General features: G+C 37.6%; 1 protein-coding gene across 6 annotated transcripts in view; it reads left to right on the top strand.

The window, feature by feature from the left end:
• LOC111090092 (40S ribosomal protein S24-like) overlaps window positions 1-24,712 on the top strand; it is an 85,142-nt gene that overhangs the window by 22,861 nt on the left and 37,569 nt on the right. For 2 of the 6 annotated variants that reach the window (XR_005370874.1, XR_005370872.1), the window contains exon 4: window positions 12,144-12,350. The exons of 3 other annotated variants lie outside the window; for them this stretch is intronic. The gene's annotated coding sequence lies outside the window, so the exon portion shown is untranslated. Of the gene's footprint in view, window positions 1-12,143; window positions 12,351-23,875; window positions 24,173-24,712 lie in introns of those variants that run through there. One more of the 6 variants, XR_005370876.1, reaches the window with a different exon arrangement.

The following is a 24,712-nucleotide window of genomic DNA, read 5'->3' as shown; positions in this document are numbered from 1 at the left end:
ATTGATGGCTACCAGAGGGGTGGTGGGCAGGGGGCATGGGTGAAATAGGGGACGGGATTAAAAAATACACTTATCATGAAGAGCACTGAGAAATGAATAGAATTGTTGAATCACTATATCACACACCTGAAACTAATATAACAGTGTATATTAACTATACTGGAATTAAAATTAAAAACTTAATTTAAAAAATGTCAAATGTTAAACACAAGGAGAGAATCTTAAAAGCAGCAAGAGGAAAACACCTGGTTATATACAAGGGAACTCTATTATGACTATCCGCAGATTTTTCAGCAGAAACTTTGTAGAAAAGGGAATGGCACAATATATTCAAAGAGCTGAAAGAAAAAAAAACTTACTGTATGAATACTCAATCCAGCAAAGTTGTCATTCAGAATTAAAGGAGATACAGTTTTCCAGACAGTAAAAACTGAAGGAATTCATCAACACTAGACTGGCCTAACAAATGTTAAAAACAAAAGAGTCCTAATTAGGAAAATATATGAAGGTATAACTCTCACTGGTAAAGGTAAATATATAGCAAAATTCAGAATAATCTAACACTGATAAGGTTGTGGATCATCACTTATAAGCTAATATGAAGATTAAAAAGCAAAAGTAGTAGAAATATATCTACAATAATTTGTTAAGGGATACACAAGGTAAAAAGATGTAAAATGTCACCTCAAAAACATAAAACATAGGGTAGAGGGATGTAGATTTTCAGGATACATCTAAATTTGTTATCAACTAATAAGAGATTTATAAAAATAAATTGTTATATTTAAGCATAATGATAATCTTAAAGCAAAAATCAATAGTAGGTAAAAGATAATGACAAAGGAATCTAAGCATGCCAGAGCAGAAAATCACCAAATCACAAAAGAAGAAAATAAAGGAACTACAAAACAGCCAGAATACAAGTAACAAATTGCCAATAAATACAAATCTATCAATAATTATTTCAAATGTAAATTTAAGAACACTGAAATAATGCCAAGCATCTCTTCTGATTGCAATGGCATGAAACTAGCAATGAATTACCAGAAGAAAAGTGGAAAATATATAAATATGTGAAGATAAAGCAACATGCTACTGAACCAATTGATCAAAGAAATCAAAAGTGAAATCAAAAAATACCTTGGGACAGTGACAATGGAAACAGCATACCAAAACTTATGGGGTGCAGCAAAAGCAGTTCTTTTTTTTTTTTTTTTAAGATTTTATTTATTTATTTATTTATTTATTTATTTATTTATTCATGAGAGACACAGAGAGAGAGGCAGAGACACAGGCAGAGGGAGAAGCAGGCTCCATGCAGGGAGCCTGATGTGATGTGGGACTTGATCCTGGGACTCCAAGATCATGCCCTGGGCCAAAGGCAGGCACACTAAACCACTGAGCCACCCAGGGATCCCTGCAAAAGCAGTTCTAAAACAAAATTCATAGTGATAAATGTCTATATCAAGAAACAACAAAAATTTCAAACAACCTAACTTTACACTTCAAGGAACTAGAAAAAGAAGAACAAACAAAGCCCAAAGTTAGTAGAAGGAATAAAATAACAAATAAATGAAATAGACTAAAAAGACAATAGAAAAGATTCAATAAAACTAAGAGCTGATTCTTTAAAAAGAGAAAATTGACAAATCTTTAGCTAGAGTCATCAAAAAATAAATGAATAAATAAGGACTCCGGGAGCTCAGTTGGTTAAGCATCTGCCTTTGGCACAGGTCATGATCCTGGAATCCTGGGATTGAGCCCCACATTGGGCTCTCTGCTCAGTGGAAATCCTGCTTCTCCCCCTCCCTCTGCCCGCTGCTCCCCCTGCTTGTTCTCTCTCTCTCTCTCTCTGTCAAATAAATAAAATTACAAAAGAATAAGGACTCAAAATCAAAGAAGAGGAGACATTACAATCAATCCCACAAAAATACAAAGGATTATGAGATTATAAACCAATATGTGCCCCAAATTGGACGACCTATAAGAAATGGATAAAGTTCTAGAAATATACAAGCTACCAAGAATGAATCATGAAGAAATAGAAAATCTGAACAGACTCGTTACTAGTAAAGATATTGAATCAATAATAATAAAAAAAAAAGTCTCCTAACAAACTGAAGTCCAGAATCAGACAGCTTCCCTGGTGATTTCTACAAACATTTAAGGAATTAAAACCAATCCTTCTTAAACTCCCAAAAAACTAGAAGAAGAGGGATACCTCCAAACTCATTTTATGGACTTGTATAAGCCACAGGGATGCCACAAAAAAGTTATAAGCCAATATCTCTGATGAATATAGATACAAAGATACTCAACAAAATATTAGCAGACCAAATTCAACAATACATTAAAAGGATCATACTCCAGGATCAAGTTGGATTTATCCCAAAGATGTAAGGATGTTTCAACAACTACAAATCAACCAATGTGATATGCCACATTAACACACGGAAGGATAAAAATCAAATAATCATCTCAATAAACACAGAAAAAGCATCTGACAAAATTCAACATCCATTTATGATTTTAAAAAACTCTCAATAAAATATATTTAAAGGGAACATACCTCAACATAATAAAGGTCATATTATGACAAGCCCACAGCTAACATCGTGCTCAATGGTAAAAAGATGAAAGCTTTTACTTTAAGATCAAGAACAAGACAATGATGCTCATTCTCATCCTTTTATTAAACATAGTATTGGAAATCCTAGGCAGACCAATTAAGCAACATAAATAAATAAATAAATAAATAAATAAATAAATAAATAAATACCTCTGATTAAAAAATGGACAGAGAATCTGAATAAACATTTTTCCAGAGAAGATATACAGAGGGCCGACAGTACATAAAAAGGTGTTCAACATCATTCATCAGGAAAATGCAAATCAAAACCATAAGATATCACCTTGATCCTGTTAGAACTGTTATTATCAGAAAGACAAGAAATAGCAAGTGTTGGTGAGGAAATGGAATAAAGGGAATCCTTGCGCATTATTGGTGGGAATGTAAGTTGGTTCAGCCAATATAATAAACCGTATGAAGTTTTCTCAAAAAATTAAAAAGAGTGCCTGGGTGGCTAAGTTGGTTAAGCATTCGACTCTTGCTTTCAGCTCCAGTCTTGATTTCAGAGTCATGAGTTCAAGTCCCACACCCAGTATGGAGCCTACTTTAAAAAAATTAAAAATAGAACTACTATATGATTTACCAATTCCAATTCTGGGTATATATCTGAAGGAAACAAAAACAGGATCTCAAAGAAATATCTGCACTCTCATGTTCATTGCAGCATTATTTACAATAGCGAAGATATGGATACAACCTAAGTGTGTATCAAAGGATGAACAGATAAAATGTGGTATATATCCACTGTAGACTATTATTCAGCCATTTAAAAAAAAAAAGGAAATCTTGCCATTTGTCAAAACATGGATGGGCCTTGAGGACATTATGCTAAGTGAAGTAACTCAGACAGAGAAAGACTATACCTTATGATCTCACTTATATGTGAAACCTAAACAGAAGCTCTTATAGACAGAGAACAGACTGGTGTTTGCCAGAAGTGGGTATGGGCAAACTGGGAGAATGGGGTAAAGAGCTACAAACTTCCAGTTATAAAACAAGTCATGGGGGGATCCCTGGGTGGTTCAGTGGTTGAGTGTCTACCTTTGGCTCAGGGCATGACCCCAGGGTCCTGGGATTGAGTCCCACATCGGGCTCCCCGTAGGGAGCCTTTTTCTCCCTCTGCCTGTGTCTCTGCCTCTCTGCGTGTCTCTCATGAATAAATAAATAAAATCTTTTAAAAATTAAAAAAAAAAACAAGTCATGGAGATGGCGTGGTAACTATAGTTAATAATACTGTATTGCATATTTGAAAGTTGCTAAGAGAATAGACCCTAGAAGTTCTCACGGCAAGAAAAAAATTTGTAACTATGTATGGTGATGGGTGTTAACTAGACTTATTGAGGTGGATTATTTCACAATATATACAAATGTTGAATGATTACACCATACATCTGAAACTAATATAATGTTATATATTGATTATACCTCAATTTAAAAAATTTAACGGTATTTGACCAAAACCTTGATGGAGTTTGTAGATTTTCAGTAAGTCAAAACTGATCAAATATTTCCTATGAAGAGAAGAATATCAACAATAACTTGGAGCTGGAAAGCTGTAGATTAGGAATGCCAAGCTATATATGTGGTATTATCTTCATGTCTTGGGCTGAATTTATGTAAACTTGTAAGATGGGTTTTTATGTGTGATATGTGGAATATTTCATTTTATAGTCACACTTCTTATATGACAGCCACAAAGCCCTATCCTCTCTTTCTCATTGAGGGAAGAAGATTCTTAGGTCCATGAATATTTTTTAAAGGTTCCCTTTTAGCCTGTTTTGATATGAATTGGCCCAATTTTTTCTAACATATTCTTCAAGTTTCGTGACATCTGATCTTTTTTCTCCTCTATTCACACAAGTCACCCATTCTAACCAGTCAGTGATAAACCTCTTTCTCAAAAAGAGGTGAAAAAAAAAAAATAGACGTGAAAACCTAGCATTTTCCAAGTCATCTCTTCCTTTTGTTCTCACGCTCTTTTGTCTATTGCCATAGTCTGAAAAATGCTTGCCATTTATGTTTTACACTTCTCAAGAACTGTATTCTCTTTGTGCCCCATTACATACATTTCACACTGGATGCTTTACCTTTGGTCCTAGCCTACAAAATGACACATTAAACTCTCAGATACTTAGGAAACCTACATCAGTTTCAAGAGCTTTCTCTGAATAAGCAGGGAGAGATTATAATTAAGCCGCTATGTGGAGCTTTTAAAAAGGAAAAATTCAACAGGAAAATATAGTCGCAGTGAACTCATGATTATTCATAAAAGTTTATAAATAGTTGAAATCCACAGGTTACCCTAATAAAATCAACTTCCATCTTTGTCCATTCAGGCTGCTTTAACAAAACACCACAGACAAGGTAGCTTATAAACAACAGAAATCCATTTCTCACAGCTCTGAAAGCCTTCTTCTGGGTTATGGACTTACTGCATCCTCATGTGGTGGGTCAAGGAACTTGCTCAGCGGTCTTTTATCAGAGCACAAATCCCATTCATGGGGGCTCCACCCTCAAGACCTAATCACCTCTCAAAGGCCCCACCTCCAAACACCATTACCTTAGGGGTTAGGTTTCAACCTAAGAATTTTGGAGGGACACATTCAGACTCTAACCCATTCTCTCTGCCTAAATTCCCACTGAATTTGCAACTCTATAATCATCCAAGATTTGGAAAGGTGGTAGGACTATAAAATTCACTGTTTTAGTTAGTAAAGAGATTATTGTTTATAAATCAAATATAGCCATAAGAAGGATTATGAGGACTCACATTAGAACACAGCCAGGTATCTAAATAGGTGAGTTCCAGGAATTACTCAGTAGGACTTTTGAAAAATAAAAGCAAGTATCAGATTGAAACCATGTTCAAGAAAAACATTTTTTAAAGCAGTGTTTCCATGAATATAAAACTTGGTTCAAAAGATATGCTGGAAACTCAAGAATAAGGACTAATAGGAGACACCTTTGCCCAGCGTAAAACAGTGGTTCCAAGTGTACATCCTCCCCTCCTATACCAGCATCAGTATCACCTGTGAACTTGGTAGACCTGGAAATGCTTTATCTTCCCTCCCGCCCTACACCTACTAATCAGAAACTTCAGGATTAGGGCCTTAGAATTTATGTTTTAAAATTCATGTTTTAAGCCTGCCAGGTGGTTCTGATGCATGGTAAAGTTTGAGAACTGCTAGTATAAAAAACACAGGGGGAAAATATTTAAAGGGCAACTCTTCATCATATGTAATTTACATTCCTGTAATTTTAAATAGCCCCAAGATTTGGCCATCCGCAGCTTATCCCTGAGTTTTCAAAGTGAAAGCTATAAAACCTAGCATTAAAAAGGGCATGTATGACACCCTGTTATCAAAATAATTCCTGATCTAAGCATATTATGTTTGCTGTTCTCTATCTCAGTCATCAGACCCTAACCCTGCGACATAAAACAGTCAGCTCTTCTTACCCTCCCTTTATCCTTTACTGCTCCCTAATCCCCTTCAGGATTCTCTGTGGGCCACAGGCTTTGACAATGAATTTCAATTTCTTTCTTTTTTTTTTTTTTTAATTTTTTTTTAATTTTTATTTATTTATGATAGTCACAGAGAGAGAAAGAGAGAGAGGCAGAGACATAGGCAGAGGGAGAAGCAGGCTCCATGCACCGGAAGCCCGATGTGGGATTCGATCCCGAGTCTCCAGGATCGCGCCCTGGGCCAAAGGCAGGCGCCAAACCGCTGCGCCACCCAGGGATCCCTGAATTTCAATTTCTAATTGTTTCTCAGAATTTGTGAAAATATAGTTGATAAACATTGAACTTTCCAAAGCTAAGTAGCTTTAGAAAAAAATAAAGAGCCTTGTCTGTAGCCTGGATTGTAGTTCTGCAATATAAAGAGTCACATTTTTTTAATTCTAGGCTTGTTTACAGTTCCTCAGCATATTCAATTTACAAATATTTTTCCTTTTTTTATATATATTTTTCCTTTTGAATGTGTTTCATGGAGTTAGAGTATGATGCCATTAAGATAAAATAATTGCGATTATTTTATCTTAAAAATAACATAGGCAGTTGATCATTTGAGAGCTCTTTAAAAATGTATCAGTCCTGGGGTGCCTGGGTGGCTTGAGCATCCATCTCTTCAGCTCAGGTCTTGATGTCAGAGTCCTGGGATCAGGCCCCACAACAGGCTCCCTGTTCAGCAGGGAGCCTGCTTGAGCATTCTCTCTCTCTCTCTCCTTCCCCCTGCTCATGTGCATGCTCTTTCTCTCAAATAAATAAATCTTGTTAAAAAATGTATCAGTCCTTGAAGTTGGAGTCCTTTCTAATATCACTAAATATTGGGGAAAGCAATATATTTTTAGATATTAGAATGCCTATTTTTCCTTTTTCTTAAAACTACAAGTTGTCTTTTACTGTAATAAATAAAGCAAATAAACAATGATCATCATGCAGTGAACTATTGCTTAATTTTATAATGGTGGAAATCTCTCTAGCACAGTGATTCTCATCCTTGGTTGCATATTAGAATCACCCAGGGAGCTATTTTAAGTACCAATGAATGCCCAGACTGTATCCCAGAACAATTAAACAAAAAATCTCTGGGGTTAGAAACCAGATATCAGTATTTAGAATTTCTCCAGGCAATCCTAGGGCAGTCAAATTTGAGGACCACTGTTTAAGTTGATCAAGGCCCAATTACAGAAAGGATCATATTCGGCATGGTTAAACTAGACATGGACTCTGAGGATGTGCATGAGGCATCTAGTGATTATTACTAGTTGCAAAATCTGTAGCTTGTGACCATTTTGCATCATTCCATTTTTTTCAAGAACTCTCAGTGTCTATACAAAAACTAATTCAAAATGGATCAAAGACCTAAACATACGAGCTGAATATAAAACTCTTAAGAGAGTTCATAGTAGCATTATTCTCCATTGTCAAGAGGAGGAAGCAACCAAAATGTCTATTGACTAATGAATGGTTAAACTGTGGGAGAGATGCTCATTTATGTTCTGAGTACAAGGCAAACTCAAAACAGTATTATTGTTATTAGTATATTAGTCCTGTTGTTAATAACACCCAACACTGAGTGTTCACTATGAGCTTGGTACAATGCTCCCCACTCGTGGCAGCTCAGATGCTCCTCTCAGACCTCCAACCCCATCAGTCTACTGGCCTTGGCTATTAGGCTCTGAAACTATGTCCTATTTGGCCCAGGCTTCCCCTGGGCTATTCCCAACCTGTGCCTGAGCATTGGTAGAGATATTAAGGCAAACTCTCAGTCTTGGAGATACCCAACTCCTCTGACAAGTAACTCAGTGGCTTGAGGCTCCCCAGCAGCCTTGCCAACGCATACATAGTTTGCGTGATAATCTAGAACGCTTCCACCCAATCTGCCTTCTTTCTCTATGTCACTGATGGTCAGACCAGCATTGTGATTTGATGGCTCTCCCTGCCCTTTCCAGCTCCTTCTCTATCTTCTCTCACAGGGGCAAATCTAAAAGGTAATCCTTGCATCTTTCATCCTGCTTCTTGCAAGCCCTGCCTTCACACAATAAATCCATTATTTCAGTCAATGCTTATAACAAGAATTGTACCATAATCATCTCTGTAAGTAGGAAAACAGGTTTGGAGAAGTCATAAACTCGTCATTGGTGGGATTAGGATTTGAGCTCTAGTTTCTCTGACCCTAAAACCAATACTTTCAATCCGTACATGGGTAACACAAATGGTAAGGTGAATGGTCTCTTTACTTACAAAATATTTGTTCTATTTAATTTGGAAAAAAATGCTCTAAATATGGGGAAATACAGTAGTATAATAAATTTCCACATACCTATTACTCACAATTAACAAGAATGATTAGGTTGTCAAATAAGCTCCTGATTTTTAAAAGTATTTGAATAATAAAACACTATACTCTAACATTATGGTTAGAATACCCAACCCTGGGATCCCTGGGTGGCGCAGCGGTTTGGCGCCTGCTTTCGGCCCAGGGCGATCCTGGAGACCCAGGATCGAATCCCACATCGGGCTCCCGGTGCATGGAGCCTGCTTCTCCCTCTGCCTATGTCTCTGCCTCTCTCTCTCTCTCTGTGACTATCATAAATAAATAAAAATTAAAAAAAAAAAAAAAAGAATACCCAACCCTGCTGTTGCAGCCATCCTGGAAAATAGTATGGAGTTTCCCCAAAAAGTTGAAAATACTCTATGACTCAGCAATTGCACTACTGGGTATTTATTCCAAAGATACAAATGCTTTGATCCAAAGGGACACCTGCACCCCAAGGTTTATAGCAGCAATGTCCACAAGAGCCAAACTGTTGGAAGAACCCAGATGTCCATCAACAGATGGATGGATAAAGAAAATGTGTTATTTATATATATGTATGTATATATGTGTATATATGTATATATAGGTGTGTGTGTGTGTGTGTATATATATATATATATATATATATATATAGTATACCACACAGCCATCAAAAAAAAAAAAAAGAAATCTTGCCATTTGCAATGATGTCGATGGAACTAGAGGATATTATGCTAAGTGAAATAAGTCAATCAGAGAAAAACAATTATCATATGGTCTCACATAAGAAACAAAACAGGATGATAAGGGAAGGGAGGAAAAAATAAAACAAGACAAAATCAGAGGGGGAGATGAACCATTAGAGAATTTTTTTTTTTTTTAGATTTTATTTATTTATTCATGAGACACAGAGAGAGAGGCAGAGACATAGGCAGAGGGAGAAGCACGCTCCCTATAGGGAGCCTGATGTGGGACTGGATCCCCAGACTGGGATTATACCCTGAGCCAAAGGCAGATGCTCAACTGCTGAGCCACCCAGGCATCCCCCAAAAGGGACTCTTAACTATAGAAAACAAACTGAGAGTCTCTGGAGGGGAGGTGTGTGTGTGGGGGGGGGGACAGGGTAACTGGGTGATGGACATTAAGGAAGGGCACGTGATGAAATGAGCACTAGGTATTATATAAGACTGATAAATCACTGACCTCTACCTCTGAAACCAATAATACATTATATGCTAATTAACTGAATTTAAATAAAAAATTTAAAAAGAATATCCAGCCCCAGGCCCATGGCTTTTCCTATCTCCCCATCAGCAACATTTTCACGATTTTGCTGTATGTCTTTCCATTCCATATTTTTGATCATTTTAATACATACATTTGTATCTATAAAAATACATTGTATATGTGTTTCTAAATTTTACATTAATGGATACTATCTGTATGTCTTTTTTGCAGCCTGCTATTTTAAAGAAAAACTATATTTTTAAGATTGGTTCATATATAACTAGTTCCTTCTTCTAAACCAGTCGTTCTCAGCAGAGGCAATTTTGCCTCCCTAAGGGACATTTGGCAATATCTGGAGATATTTTTGGATGTCACAATGTGAAAGGATAAAGAAATGCTACTGGCATCAAATGGCTAAAGGCCAAAGATGCTACTAAATACCCTACAATGCAGGGGACAGCTCCCTCCAAGAAAGAATTTTCTGGTCTAAAATGCCAATACTGCCAATGTTTATTATTTTTTTCTTTTTTTTTTATGATAGTCACAGAGAGAGAGAGAGAGAGGCAGAGACATAGGCAGAGGGAGAAGCAGGCTCCATGCACCGGGAGCCCGATCGTGCCCTGGGCCAAAGGCAGGCGCCAAACCGCTGCGCCACCCAGAGACCCCCACATAAACTAGTGATCTCAAAGTGTAGTCATGGACCAGGGGCCGGAGCATAGGAATTTGGTAGAATGCAAATTCTAGGGTTTTGTTCCTCACCCAACCAATCAGAAACTCAGGGGTGAACCCAGCAATCCATTGTTTAACAAATCCTCCAGGTGATTCAGATGCACACTAAAGTGATAACCACTGATCTAAACTATTGAATAGTATTTAATTGTATAGAAACATCCAATTTATCCTGGGAACCATTTCACATTTATTATGTAAAACAATGTCCTTTGCATTCTTAGGCTAAAGCCTACATGGTCATGATGATTTATCCTTTTTATATATTGTTGGATTTTGTTTAGACTTTTTTGGATCTCATTAATGAGTGATAATCACCTATAGTTTTATTGTAATGTGTTTGTCTGGTTTTGGTGTGGGGGATGGGGAATGCTGCCCTGATGGAATGAATCAAAGTATTTCCTTCTCTTAAAATTTCTGCAAAATATGTCTATAAATGGTATTATTTCTTTCTTGATTGTTTCATAGCATTTACAAGTAAAGCATCTGGGCCTGGAATTTTCTTTTGGGGAAAGTTCTTTATATATTCAATTTTGTTAATGGATATATGGGGTATTGAAGTAATTCTCAAGTGAACTTTGGTAATTTGTGCCTTTCAAATAATTGTGCCCAAGACACACACATGCACTTATCAATACTCTGTTGAATACTCATGGGGGCCCTCTGTATCTCTCCAGCATTTTCTCTCTGTGCAGCTCTTTCTTCTCTTGTACTCTATCCTATGGATGCTAACCATTTTGGTTACCCTAGACTCTCAGCTCCATCCCAGCTTAGAAAGTTCCCTGGACTCTGCCTGGATTCTTGCTCCCTGCACTGTGGCCAGAACCTCTCCCAAAGCAGGAAGCTGCTGCTATCACAGGGCTTCCCTTGCTCACTCCCCATTTTCCAGGGATCATTCTCCGTTATTATCTGATGTCCATTGCCTTGAAAACTCTTGTTAAGTTTTATGTTTTTCATTTTGGAGGGCATTTTGGACCCTTTCTAGGGTCCAAAAATTCTTACTATACATTTGGCAAATGCTACACATCTTTGAACAGCAATGAACTCAGCAAGAAATGTTTTGAAATTATTTTGAGGTTTCCTAATAAATCCTCATTACTTGTTCCATGAAAACACTATACAATGTAAAGCTCTATTGCTTTGTTTCCCGTGCTATACAAAAGCTTAAAAATATTTTAGGTTTACACTGTGCTCCTGCTTTCACAAAAGATTTAGAAGCAACTGAATAATGAAACTTGGGGAAAAAGTATCATGAAATGCTTAACTTGGTACCTTTACCAATTATACCTAATAAGTTAAAATTTCTAGTTTAATGATGAGTCATTACATATAAAGATTCTGGATAGGACTATTTTAAAAATTTATATTGGGAAAGGATTTTTTCTTAATATTTTTCCCTTACAAATTCCAGGACCTTAGGAAATGTTTAAATGAAAGGAAAGGTGCCAAAAATTATAGTAATTAATGAACATTAGGGACAAAAGTTAAAATACCCATTCAGAGCTGCAAATGTAAAGCTGTATCTCTTATTATGGTTTGAATTAAATATGCTCTAATGCTCTAATGCACACTGAAATTTATCAAGTTTAATTATTTTATAAATGATAAAATAATTATAAGTTTCCAAAAATGATGGCATGAATCACAGTAAGTACTTTTGGAGCATTGAATTCTATTCAATTTTTTTCTAATAACTAGTAATACCTTAGTGAATAGTTTAGCAAACTATTTCTTAAAACATTTTTCATTCATGGTAGATACTTGCAATGTATTGTATGACTGGGAAGAAGAATAAACATATAAGAACTTGAAGATAATGGCCAAGCCAATGGAAAGAATTTCCAGGGAAATATATTCCCTTATCCTGCCACTGTACAGAAGAGTAACAACCAACCAGCCAATCAACAGAAGGGAAAAAAAATTAACAACCAATACTTTCAAGACCATCTCATTAATAATCACAGGTAACTGTAAGGCTCTAGAAATACACACATTAACTGTGAATACTTACTTAAGAAAAAGTCTATTCTCTTAATGATGAAAGGGGAAATAAAACTAGCTCTCTGATGGGTGAAAATTAATGCAATTCAAATTTTGAAAGGGTAAGGTTGCCAAGTGTCATAAACAATATGAACCAAATAAAGGAACTTGGATTCTGAATCAAACCCTCTTCTGTATTTTGAGTTATCCAGTTTTGATTCATACAGTTACCATGTCCTATCAAATACAGAAGCCAGTGAGCAGGACAAATTGGACACCTGATGGTCTTTTGGTTAAGCAGTTTTTGCAGGCTTTTTCACTGAAACTATCAGGAAATTTCTACTTGAGTTGAATAGAACTACAAGATTGAAGTTTCTTGTAAAAAAAAAAAAAAGATTACTTACTATTGTATCAATTTGGAGGCTCCTGGGTTCATTGAAAACAAGCAAGGTAAATTCCCCCTTGGGAAATGCATGGTGTCAGACACAGAGTTCATCCTAATCTTCTGCGTCTTCCAAACAGATAAGTTCTGCTCACACAAGGATGCTGCTCAGTGTGAATTATTTTTTAGGAGGGAAGCTTTAATCATTTCCTTAAAAAAAAATCATTTATAACAGCTCTGACACATGCTACAGAATGGATGAATCTTGAAGACATTTTACTAAGTGAAATAAGCCAGTCACAAAAGTACAGCTCTTTTTTTTTTTTAAGATATTATTTATTTATTCATGAGAGACACAGAGAAAGGCAGAGACTCAGGCAGAGGGAGAAGCAGTCACCCTGCAAGGAGCCGGATATGGGACTCGATCTGGGATCCCGGAATCACGTCCTGAGCCGAAGGCAGACGCTCAACCGCTGAGCCACTCAGGCGTCCCAAAAGTACAACTACTATATGATTCCACTCGTATGAGGTATCTACAGTCATCAAATTCATAGAGACAGAAAGTAGAATAGTGGCTGTCAGGGGCTGGCGGGGGGTGGGGTGGAGACTGGGGGAATGTTGTTGAACTAATACAGGGTTTAATTTTGCAAGAAGAAAAGAGTTCTGGAGATCAGTTGTACAACAATGTGAATGTACTTAACACTACTGAGCTATACCTTTAAAGGGGGTTAAAATGGCAATTTAATGTTATGTGTATTTACTACAGTCTAAAATAAAACAAACAAGCCAACTAACCTATTGCTGACAACAATAATTTCCAGTATTTTTTTCAGCATGGTACACACAGAGATGATCACTAGCACACCAGAGTAAATGAGCAAAGTATTTCAAGGCCAGAGTTGATCAGCTGGGGTCTCTGGTCATCTTAGGCTCCATGTTTACCGGAAAGGCTGAAAGGATGACCTCTTGGCACTTCAGTCATCCATTCAGAGACCATTAGTTGGGAGTATCTGTTCATTTCCTCAGCCTAGCCTCTAAGACTCTTCACAGTATGATCTGACTCCCTCTTCCCTATGGCTTTTTCATTGCATGTACACAAAATCCAACACAAACCTTTTTTTTTTTTTTAAGATTTATTTATTTATTTATTTACTTATTTACTTATTTATTTATTGAGACAGAGACAGAGACACAGGCAGAGGGAGAAGCAGGCTCCACACAGGCAGCCCGACGGGGGACTTGATCCCGGGTCTCCAGGATCACACCCCCGGCTGCAGGCGGCACTAAACCGCTGCGCCACCGGGGCTACCCCAACACAAACCTTTTTATTTTTTTTTTATTTTTATTTTTTTAAAGATTTATTTATTTACTTATGATAGACAAACCTTTTTTTTTTTTTAATTTTTATTTATTTATGATAGTCACAGAGAGAGAGAGAGAGAGGCAGAGACACAGGCAGAGGGAGAAGCAGGCTCCATGCACCAGGAGCCCGATGTGGGATTCGATCCCGGGTCTCCAGGATCGCGCCCTGGGCCAAAGGCAGGCGCCAAACCGCTGCGCCACCCAGGGATCCCTAGACAAACCTTTTTAAACAAAAAAGCGAGCTATTGACTTCGAGATCTAAGTAACTGAATCTAAGCAAAAAATGCTTTAAGGGGTGCAATTTTTTTGGACTTGTGTTCATGTGCCAGTTGACTCTGCATCCCACTGGATGTTAGCTTTGCTTTTCAGAAATGTTCTAAGTTACTGATTTTCCATCAGAAGTAGAGCTTCTTTGCAAAATGTTTAGCATCTCTAGTCTGAACATTTTTGTACATGCCTCCTGATACAGGAAGTTTTCTAGGGAAGTGATCCACATCAGATGGTCCCATTCTGCTTCTTAAACTTTAATGTGTTTACAAATCACCTGGGATTTTGTTAAAATGATTCTTTAGGTTTGGAGTAGGCTCTACCTTTTGCATTTCCAATAATCTGGTGCTGCGAAGAGGAGGGAGCCCTGATCATAGGGAGAGGAATGAGAGAAAAAGAAAAAGAATGAAAGTGCTCACAGGAAAGTGTGCAAGTTTACACAAGAAAAACTCTCCCCAAAACCACTGACTGGGAAAGGGAGAGGGGCTGAATACTGCAAGTTTTTATAAACAATGGGTAAGAGTCTAAAGCTTAGAGGTCAGGGATCCCTGGGTGGCTCGGTGGTTTAGCGCCTGCCTTTGGCCCAGGGCATGATCCTGGAGACCTAGGATCAAGTCCCATGTCGGGCTCCCTGCAGAGAGCTTGCTTCTCCCTCTGCCTGTGTCTCTGCCTCTCTCTGTGTGTCTCTCATGAATAAATAAATAAATAAAATATTTTTAGAAAATAAACCAGAAACCCCCTGCTGTGCCACTGTGCAACCAATTTCTGGGACAAACTGGCACTACACTTAGCGCAGCAAGACCCTCCCCCAGAGGATCAGCATGGATCCACTATGAAGATCTTTGAAATTTGGAGTTTTGAAACCCAGCCACATGCCAAAGATAAAGCACAAGAGTGCTATGCTGCCTGGTAGGTGGTCAGTGTGGACGCAGGTAGGGTGACGGCAGGGACCTGGCAGAAACTGGGGACACAAGAGAGATGATCTTCTGTGAGGGCTTCCTAAAGAGTGGCAGGGGCAAGGTCCCCACTCCAGGCACAAGAGAGTGGGCCATTTCCCCCACCCCATCAGCACTGACTGACTTCAGGGAGCAAAATAGCATCACCCAGTGGAGGCTGGACTCCCTTACAGCACCCTCAACCCCTGCACCCTGCAGGTGCCTCTCTACTAGGGCAAGTCCACCTGAGAATCAGAGCAGCAGGCTCCTCTCCCAGAACACAGCACAGATCCCTCCCATGAACCAAGTCTACTGATCATGGCTCCAAAACTTCAGCTGTAGGGGAAATAGGATCTAGCTTTTTTTTTTTTTTAACCTCTTCTTACTATAGCCATTACTCTCAGGAGCAAGAGTGCAACAGGCTTTCCTAATAATCACACAAACATACAAAAAAACAGTGACCCGGGCAGCCCGGGTGGCTCAGCGGTTTAGCTCCACCTTCGGCCCAGGGCGTGGTCCTAGAGACTCGGGATCGAGTCCCACGTCAGGCTCCCTGCATGGAGCCTGCTTCTCTCTCGGCCTGTGTCTCTGCCTCTCTCTCTCTCTCTCTCTCTGTTGCTCATGAATAAATAAAATAAAATTAAAATAAAAAAAAAAACCCGTGACCCAGAAATGACAAGAAGGAGGAATTCACCCCAAAAGAAAGAACAGGAAGAATTCATGGCCAGAGACTTAATCAGTATAGAGAAATGAGAGAGTTGAACCAGAATTTAAAACAATAATCGTAAAGATAACAATCGTAAATAATCGTATAGCTAGGCTTGAGAAAAGCATTGGAGACACTAGAAAATACCTTACTACAGAGACAAACAAACTAAAAACTATTGAGACCAAAACAAAAAATGCTATAACCAAGATGTAAAACTGGATGGATGCAATAGGAATGAGGATGGACAGAGCAAAGGAACAAATCCATGATACAGAAGACAAAATTATGGAAAATAACAAAATTGAAAAAAGGGAAAGAAAGGCATTGGATCATGAACATAGACTTCTTGAATTCAATGACTCCTTGAAGAGTAATAACATTCATGTGTTATATAGAAGTCCCAGAAGAAGAAAAGAAAGAAAAAGCAAAGGTTTATTTGAGCAAATTATAGCTGAAAACTTCCCTAAGCTGGGGAAGGAAACAGACCTTGAAATCCAAGAAGTACAGCTAACTCCCATTAAATTCCACAAAAGCCGGCCACCACCAAGACATGTCATAGTCAAATCCACAAAACAGAAAGACAAGGAAAGAATCCTGAGAGCAGCAGGGGAAAAAAGTCCTTAACCTACAAGGGAAGATAGATAAGGTTTGCAGCAGATCAGTCCACAGAAACTAGGCAGCCCAGAAGATGTGACACGATATATTCAATATACTGAATGGGAAAAATATGCAGCCAAGAATACTTTATCCGGTGAGGCTGTCATTCAGAATAGAAGGAGAGATAAAGAGTTTCCAAGACAAAAACTAAAGGAGCTCATGACCACTAAATTGCATCTGCAAGAAATATTAAAAGGGACTCTGAGTGGGGGGAAAAAAAAGACAAAAAGCAACAAAGATTAGAAAGGAACAGAGAACATAACCAGAAACACAAACTCAATAGGTAGCACAGTGGCACTAAATTCATATCTTTCAATAATCACTCTGAATATAAATGGACTAAATGTCCAAATCAAAAGATGTAGGGTATAAAAATGGGCAAAAAAAATAAGATCCCACTATATACTGCCTACAAGAGACTCATTTTAGACCTAAAAGCATCTGCTAATTGAAAGAGGGGATGGAAACCCATCTGTCCTGCTAATGGATGCCAAAAGAAACCCAGAGTAGCCCTATTTATATCAGACAAACTAGATTAATTGGGGCACCTCGGTGACTCAATGGGTTAAGTGTCTGCTTTTGACACAGGTCATGATCCTGGAGTCCTGGGAGTGAGGCCCACATTGGACTCCCTGCTGTGTGGGGAGCCTGCTTCTCCCTCTCCCTCTGCCTGCCACTCCCCCTGCTTGTGCTTGCTCTCTCTCTCTCCATCAAATAAATAAATAAATCTTTAAAAAATAAAATAAAGTTGTAAAACCCTTAGCCAGACTTATCAAAAAAAGAAAGGACTGAGATAAATAAAATTATGAATGGAAGATGAGAGGTCACTACCAACACCATAGAAATACAATTATGAGAGAATATTATGAAAAATTATATGTCAACAAATTGGGCAATCTGGAAGAAATGGATAAATTCCTAGAAACATACAAACTACCTGAAACAGGAAGAAATAGAAAATTTGAATACACCCATAACCAGCACAGAAATTGGATCAGTAATCAAAAATGTCCCAACAAACAAAAGTCCAGGGCCAGATGGCTTCTCAGGGGAATTCTATCAGACATTTAAGGAAGAGTAAACATGGGACGCCTGGATGGCTCAGCAGTTTAGCAACTGCCTTCGGCCCAGGGTATGACCCGGGATCCGGGATCGAGTCCCACACCACATCAGGCTCCCTGTGAGGAGCCTGCTTCTCCCTCTACCTATGTCTCTGCCTCTTTCTGTGTGTGTTTTTCATGAATAAATAAATAAATCTTTACAAAAAAAAATAAAGAAGAGTAAATATGTATTCTTCTCAAACTGTTTCTAAAAATAGAAATGGGAAGAAAACCCAAACTCATTCTATAAAGCCAGCGTTATCTTGATTCCAAAGCCAGACTAAAACCCCACTAAAAAGGAGCATTACAGATCAATATCTCTGATGAAAATGGTTGCAAAAATTCTCAAGAAGATTGAGAATCTCAAGCAAATTGAATCTAGCAGCACATTAAAAGAATTATTCACCATTATCAAGTGGGATTTATTCATGGGTTGCAGGCGTGGTTCAATATCCATCCATAAATCTACCAATGTGATATATCACATTAATTAAAGAATAAGAGCCATATGATTCTCTCAATAAATGCAGAAAAAAAGCATTTAACAAAATACAGTACCCATTCTTGATAAAAATCCTCAACAAAGTAAGTATAGAGGGAACATACCTCAACATCATAAAAGTCATATGTGAAAAACCCACAGCTAATATCATCCTCAATGGGAAAAACTGAAAGCTTTTTTTCTACAGTCAGGAAAATAGCAGGGATGTCCACTCTCACCACTGTTGTTCAACATAGTACTGGAAGTCTTAGCCTCAGCAATCAGACAACAGAAATAAAGGGCATCTAAATTGGCAAGGAAGATGATAAATTTTCACTCTTTGGAGATGACATGATACTCTGTAGAAAAAAACAAAAGGCCCCACCAAAAAAAATGCTAGAAATAATACATGAATCCAGCAAATTTGCAGGATATGAAATCAATGTACAGAAATCTGTTGTTATACATCAATAATGAAGCAGTAGAAAAAGAAATCAAGGAATCGATCCCATTTACAATTGCATCCAAAAAATAAGTTACCTAGGAATAAACCTAACCAGATAAAAAAAAAAAAGATCTATACTCTGAAAACTATAGAACACTTAGGAAAGAAATCTAAGATAACACAAAGAAATGGGGAGTGGGGATTCCAGGCTCATGGATTGAAAAAACAAACATTGTTAAAATCTTACTCAGAGCAATCTACATACTAAATGCAATCCTGATCAAAATACCATGAGCAATTTTTCACAGAGAACAAAAAATCCTAAAATTTGTATGGAACCACAAAAGACCCCAAATAGCCAAAGCAATCCTGAAAAAGAAAAGCCAAGCAGGAGGCATCACGATTCCAGACTTCAAGCTATATTAGAAAGCTGTAGTCATGAAGACAATATGGTACTGGCACAAAAATGAAACAGAATAGAAAACCCAGAAACAGACCTACAGCTATATGGTCAACTAATCTTCAACAAAGCAGGATAGAATATCCAAATGGAAAGCAGACAGTCTCTTCAACAAATGATGGGAACACTGGACAGCAACATTCAGAAGAATGAAACTAGACCATTTTCTTGCACCATAAACAAAAATGAGCTCAAAATGGATGAGAGATCTAAATGTGAGACATAAAACCATCAAATTCCTAGAGGAAAATGAAGGTAGCAATCCCTTTGGCCTGACTATAGCAACTTTTTACTAAACCCATGGCAAGGAGGCAAGGGAAACAAAAATGAACTGTTGGTATTTCAAGATAAAAAGCTTCTCTGCAGCAAAGGAAACAGTTAACAAAACTAAAAGGCAGCCTACAAAATGGAAGAAGATATTGCAAATGACATATCTGGTAAAGGTTTACCTCCAAAATCTATAAAGAACTTATCAAACTCAACACCCACAAAACAAATAATCCAGTTAAAAAATAGACAGAAGGGGATCCCTGGGTGGCTCAGCGGTTTAGCACCTGCCTTCAGCTCCTGGAGTCTCGGGATCAGGTCCTGTGTCAGGCTCCTTGCCTGGAGCCTGCTTCTCCCTCTTCCTGTGTCTCTGCCTCTCTGCCCCCTCCCTCGTCATGAATGAATAAATAAAATATTTTTAAAAAATGGACAGAAGACATGAATAGACATTTCGCCAAAGATGACACACAGATGGCCAACAGACACATGAAAAGATGCTCAACATCACTCATCATCAGGAAATACAAATCAAAACCACGTTGAGATACCACCTCATGCCTGTCAGAATGGCTAAAGCTAACAACACAGGAAACCACAGATACTGGCCAGGGTGTGGAGAAAAGGAAACCCCTCTTATGTCGTTGGTAAGAATGCAAAATGGTGCAGCCACTCTGGAAAACAGTATAGGGGTTCCTCAAAAAGTTAAAAATAGAACTATCCTATGATCCAGCAATTGCACTACTAGGTACTTACCCAAACGATACAAAAATACAGATTCAAAGGGGTACATGCACCCCAATGTATATAGCAGCGCTATCAATGATAACTAAACTATGGAAAGAGCCCAGGTGTCCACCGACTGATGAAAGGATAAAGAAGTGGTATATTCCATATGCAATGGGATATTACTCAGCCATCAAAAAGAATGAAATCCTGTTATTTGCAGCAATGTGGATGGAGTTAGAGTGTATTATGCTAACTAAGTGAAATAAGTTAGTCACAGAAAGGTAAACACCGTATGATTTCAAGCATATGTAGAACTTAAGAAACAAAACAGATGAACATGTGGGGAGGGGGAAAAAAGGAAAGAGGGGAAGCAAACCATAAGAGACTTTTAACAGTAGAGAACAAACTGAGGATTGATGGAGGGAGGTGGGGGGAAAGGGCTAGATGGTGATGGATACTAAGGAGGGCACTTGTCATGAAGAGCACTGGGTGTTATATGTTAGTGATGAATCACTAAATTCTACTCCTGAAACCAATATTACACTATATGTTAACTAACTAGAATTTAAATAAAACTTTGGAAGAAAAATAAAATAAAAAATAAAAAGAGAAAGAAAGAGTTTTGGGGGTAGAAGGGATTAAAAAAATACCATTAAAGTTTTAGTATCTATTTTTCATGTGCTTCGAACAGAACTCAACCTGACTCCAAACCCTGTTTTAATCTAAAAAATAGTATTGAGAAGCCAAATTCTTCCTCCAAATTTCATATGGAGGCTCATGCTTTAGTGATCTAAATATAAATGCCTGTGAATATGGCTAGAACAGGTGCTTTGAGGTATTTTAGATAAAATGTGGCTTCTATGCCTGGTGGAAGCAAACCAAACGCAGATTAGATTCCACCTTCACTGCACCATTTTTCCTTATCCCCAAATTGTTTTTTGTTAGATGTTTGAATGCACCTTCAGGGGTGTGCCTGAGTGGCTCAGTCGGTTAAGCATCCATCTTCAGCTCAGGTCATGATCCCGGGGTCCTGGGATTGAGCCCCACATCAGGATGTCTGCTCAGCGTGGAGTCTGTTTCTCCCTCTGCCTCTGCCAGCAGCTCCCCCTGCTTGTGCTCTTGCTCTGTCAAATGAATAAATAAAATCTTTTTTAAAAAATGAATGCCCCATTCATTACACTAGGTTCTGAACATTAAGCTAAGATGGTATGGTCTATGTTTCTGGAACTATGTGTAATGTTAAAAAAAAAAAAAAAAAAAGCAGGTTCTAGTCTCAGACAGCCTGGATTCAAATCCTGGCTCAGCCAGACACTAAGTTCTGTGACACTGAAGCAAATTTCTTAACTACCTAAATTCTCAGCTGTGAAGTTAGATAATACTGGCACCTACTTCCTGGGGTTGTTATGAGTAATTAATAGACTAAAAAGCATTTTAAATAATGTCAAACACATAGTAGGCATTCAATAGCTGTTTGTTATTACTAAAATATCCACTTGAGTTTGTTAAGGCATATATTTTATGATATAGCTTAGGAAGACAAAGTATCATTAGAAAATGAATCAACGTAATTCACCCACCTTAAGCTATAAAAGACAAATCATGATCATCTGTATGGGTGCAGAAAGGCATTTGACAAAATCCAACATCCATTTTCTCAGCAAACTGGGGAACTTCCCCAACCTTATAAAGGATATTCATGAAAAATCTCCAGCTAACATCATACTCAACTGTGACAGATTGACTGCATTACCCCCTAAGATCAGGAGCCAAGCGTGGATCAACACTTCTCAACCTTGTACTAGAAGTTCTGGAAAGGAAGAAGTAAAATAGTTCTTATTTTCAGACAAAATGATTGTCTGTGGATAAAATCCAATATAATGTATACAAAACCCACTAGAACAAGTGAGCTTAGCAAGGCTGTAGGATACAAAATCAATATACAAAAGCCATAGTGTGAAACCAATCTGTATGATACTGTAATGGTGGATATAATCTTAAAACCCACCATAAACTATAGACTTTAGTTAATAATGATGTATAAATATTGATTCAACAACTATAACAGATGTACCACAGTAACTCATGTAATGTAAATAATATGGTAAATTGGGAGGTGGAGAGGGTATGTGGGAACTCTCTGTACTTTCCCATCAATTTTCCTATGTACACTGCACTAAAAAGGCTATTAATTTAAAAAATTATCTTACATAGATTTACAATTAAATAAACCACGTCAGTCCTCCCCAAATTGATTCCTAAATTCAATGCCATCTCAATGAAAACCCAGCTGTTTTTGTTTTGTTTTGGTTTGGTTCTTGGTAGAAACTGACAAGTGATTCTAAAATTCACATGGAGATGCAAAAGATCCATAACAGCCAAAATGAACTTGAAAAAGAAGAACAAATTTGGATAACTAACCCTACCTAATTTTAAGATTCATTATAACACTATAATATTCAAAATAGATACAACTGAAGGGAGTGCAGATTGAAGCACTCTTTCTTTGTATCATTTGGCAAATGACTGAAGTCCTCTACCCAACGATTCAGTTCTAGCAATTTCTACCTAAAAAAAATAAAAATAAAAATAAATCATCAAAGATGAAAAAGAACACTGATAGTAAAATCATCATTTTTCTTACTTGGCTAAAAGCTAGAAAATTAACAGATATTTAAGAATAGGAGACTACTTGAATAAATTATGGCACACACTTATGTTAAAATAAGTATGCATCCCAGCCACTAAAACTCATGTATTTAATGGCATGGAGAAAAGTGTAGCATATATAATTATGTGAATTTAGCAGGTCGCAAAACAATAGGTTCCTGCTTTATTGAAAAATACCTATTTATGGGATCCCTGGGTGGCTCAGTGGTTTAGCACCTGCCTTTGGCCCGGGGAGCGATCCTGGAGTCCTGGGATTGAGTCCCACGTCGGGCTCCCGGCATGGAGCCTGCTTCTCCCTCCTCCTGTGTCTCTGCCTCTCTATCTCTCTCTCTCTCTCTCTATCATAAATAAATAAATCTTTAAAAAAAATACCTATTTATGTATCTGAAAGACTATATAACAAAATAATCACAGTTCTTAGTGAAGAAATTACCACCTTACAAATACCCATTATTTTTCACACACACAAAAAAAAATGCATAATACTTTTGTGATTTAAAAATTGTTCTAATGTTTAAAATTTTTGAAATTTTATTAGGAAGATGTATCTATCAAAACAGACTTTCGTGTGGAAAAAAAATGATGTGTGCCTCAAATTACATCTGACAAGTTAAATCCTGTTTCAAACTGAAGAAGGAGGAATTCTCTAAACTGTTAAGACAGATGTTCAAATCTTAGATTCTCTCTTCCCCTTCATTGTGTTTGCTTTTCCTTTTCTAGTCAATCTGTACCTGCTTTGATGTTTTATACTGTTAAATAAAATCGGTGATCCCTGGGTGGCTTAGCGGTTTGGCGCCAGCCTTTGGCCCAAGGCGTGGTCCTGGGGTCCCAGGATCGAGTCCCACGTCGGGCTCCCTGTATGGGGCCTGCTTCTCCTTCTGCCTGTCTGCCTCTCTCTGTGTGTCTCTTATGAATAAATAAATAAAATCTTTTTTTAAAAAAATCTATACATGTCTCTGCAGAAAATTTGAAAACACAGGAAAGTATTCGGAAAATAGCAATTATCTATAGTCACTACTAATATGTTCTTGTATTTCATTGTTCTTTCAAGGACTTGCGAGTGTGTTTTCCAGTCTCAGGTCTGTATCAGCAGAAGATGGTGTTCATACCCAGTCATGGAATCAGTCCCTGAGCCATCATAGCCTTGGGCAGTTGTAATGACATCATGAAATTTTTCATCCTTTTCTATATAGTGGGATGGATATTTACTTATTTGTTTTGGAATTTCCTTCATTAATTTTGTTCCAAATAGAAAAGCACATTCATTATTTTCTGAAATATAGAACACTATAAAGAAGAAAATACAAATCAACAGTAATTCTACCATTTAGAGTTTATTACTAATAACTTTCAGGGTTTTATTCTATGTAAATATATATTATATAAACATTCTAATAAAATTAGGATCTCCTTATATATTGTTTGGATTTTTTTTTTTTTTAAGATTTTACTTATTTATTCATGAGAGACAGAGACAGAGGCTCCCTGGGGGGGTCCATGCAAGACTCGATCCCACAGCCCCAGGATCATGACCTGGGCCCAAGGCAGAGGCTCAACCACTGAGCCACTCTGGTGTCCCTATAATGTTTGAATCGATTTTGCTTTTTTCACTTAACATTTTCTCATTATAATTTCTCCTACCTTTTAATGGCCGCATTGCATTTATTTGTATGAATATATCCTAAGTCATTTAGTCAGCCTCTGATCATTGGACACTGGGTTATTTCCAATTTTTTTACAAGGCAAGCCCAGTGTTTACTGAGACGGGACCTATAAGCAAGCCCTGTAGGTACCATCAATTTACAAATATTTTTGTGCTCTACACACATTATATATGACGGGGGGCTTTTGGGGTTTTGTTTTTTTGGCAGAGCAGGAAGCTAGGAGG

This window comes from Canis lupus, chromosome 15 (assembly GCF_011100685.1).
Source record: "Canis lupus familiaris isolate Mischka breed German Shepherd chromosome 15, alternate assembly UU_Cfam_GSD_1.0, whole genome shotgun sequence".
Classification (NCBI taxonomy): domain Eukaryota; kingdom Metazoa; phylum Chordata; class Mammalia; order Carnivora; family Canidae; genus Canis; species Canis lupus.
Note: the sequence above shows the minus strand (reverse complement) of the source record. Positions and strands in the feature narration are given on the sequence as shown.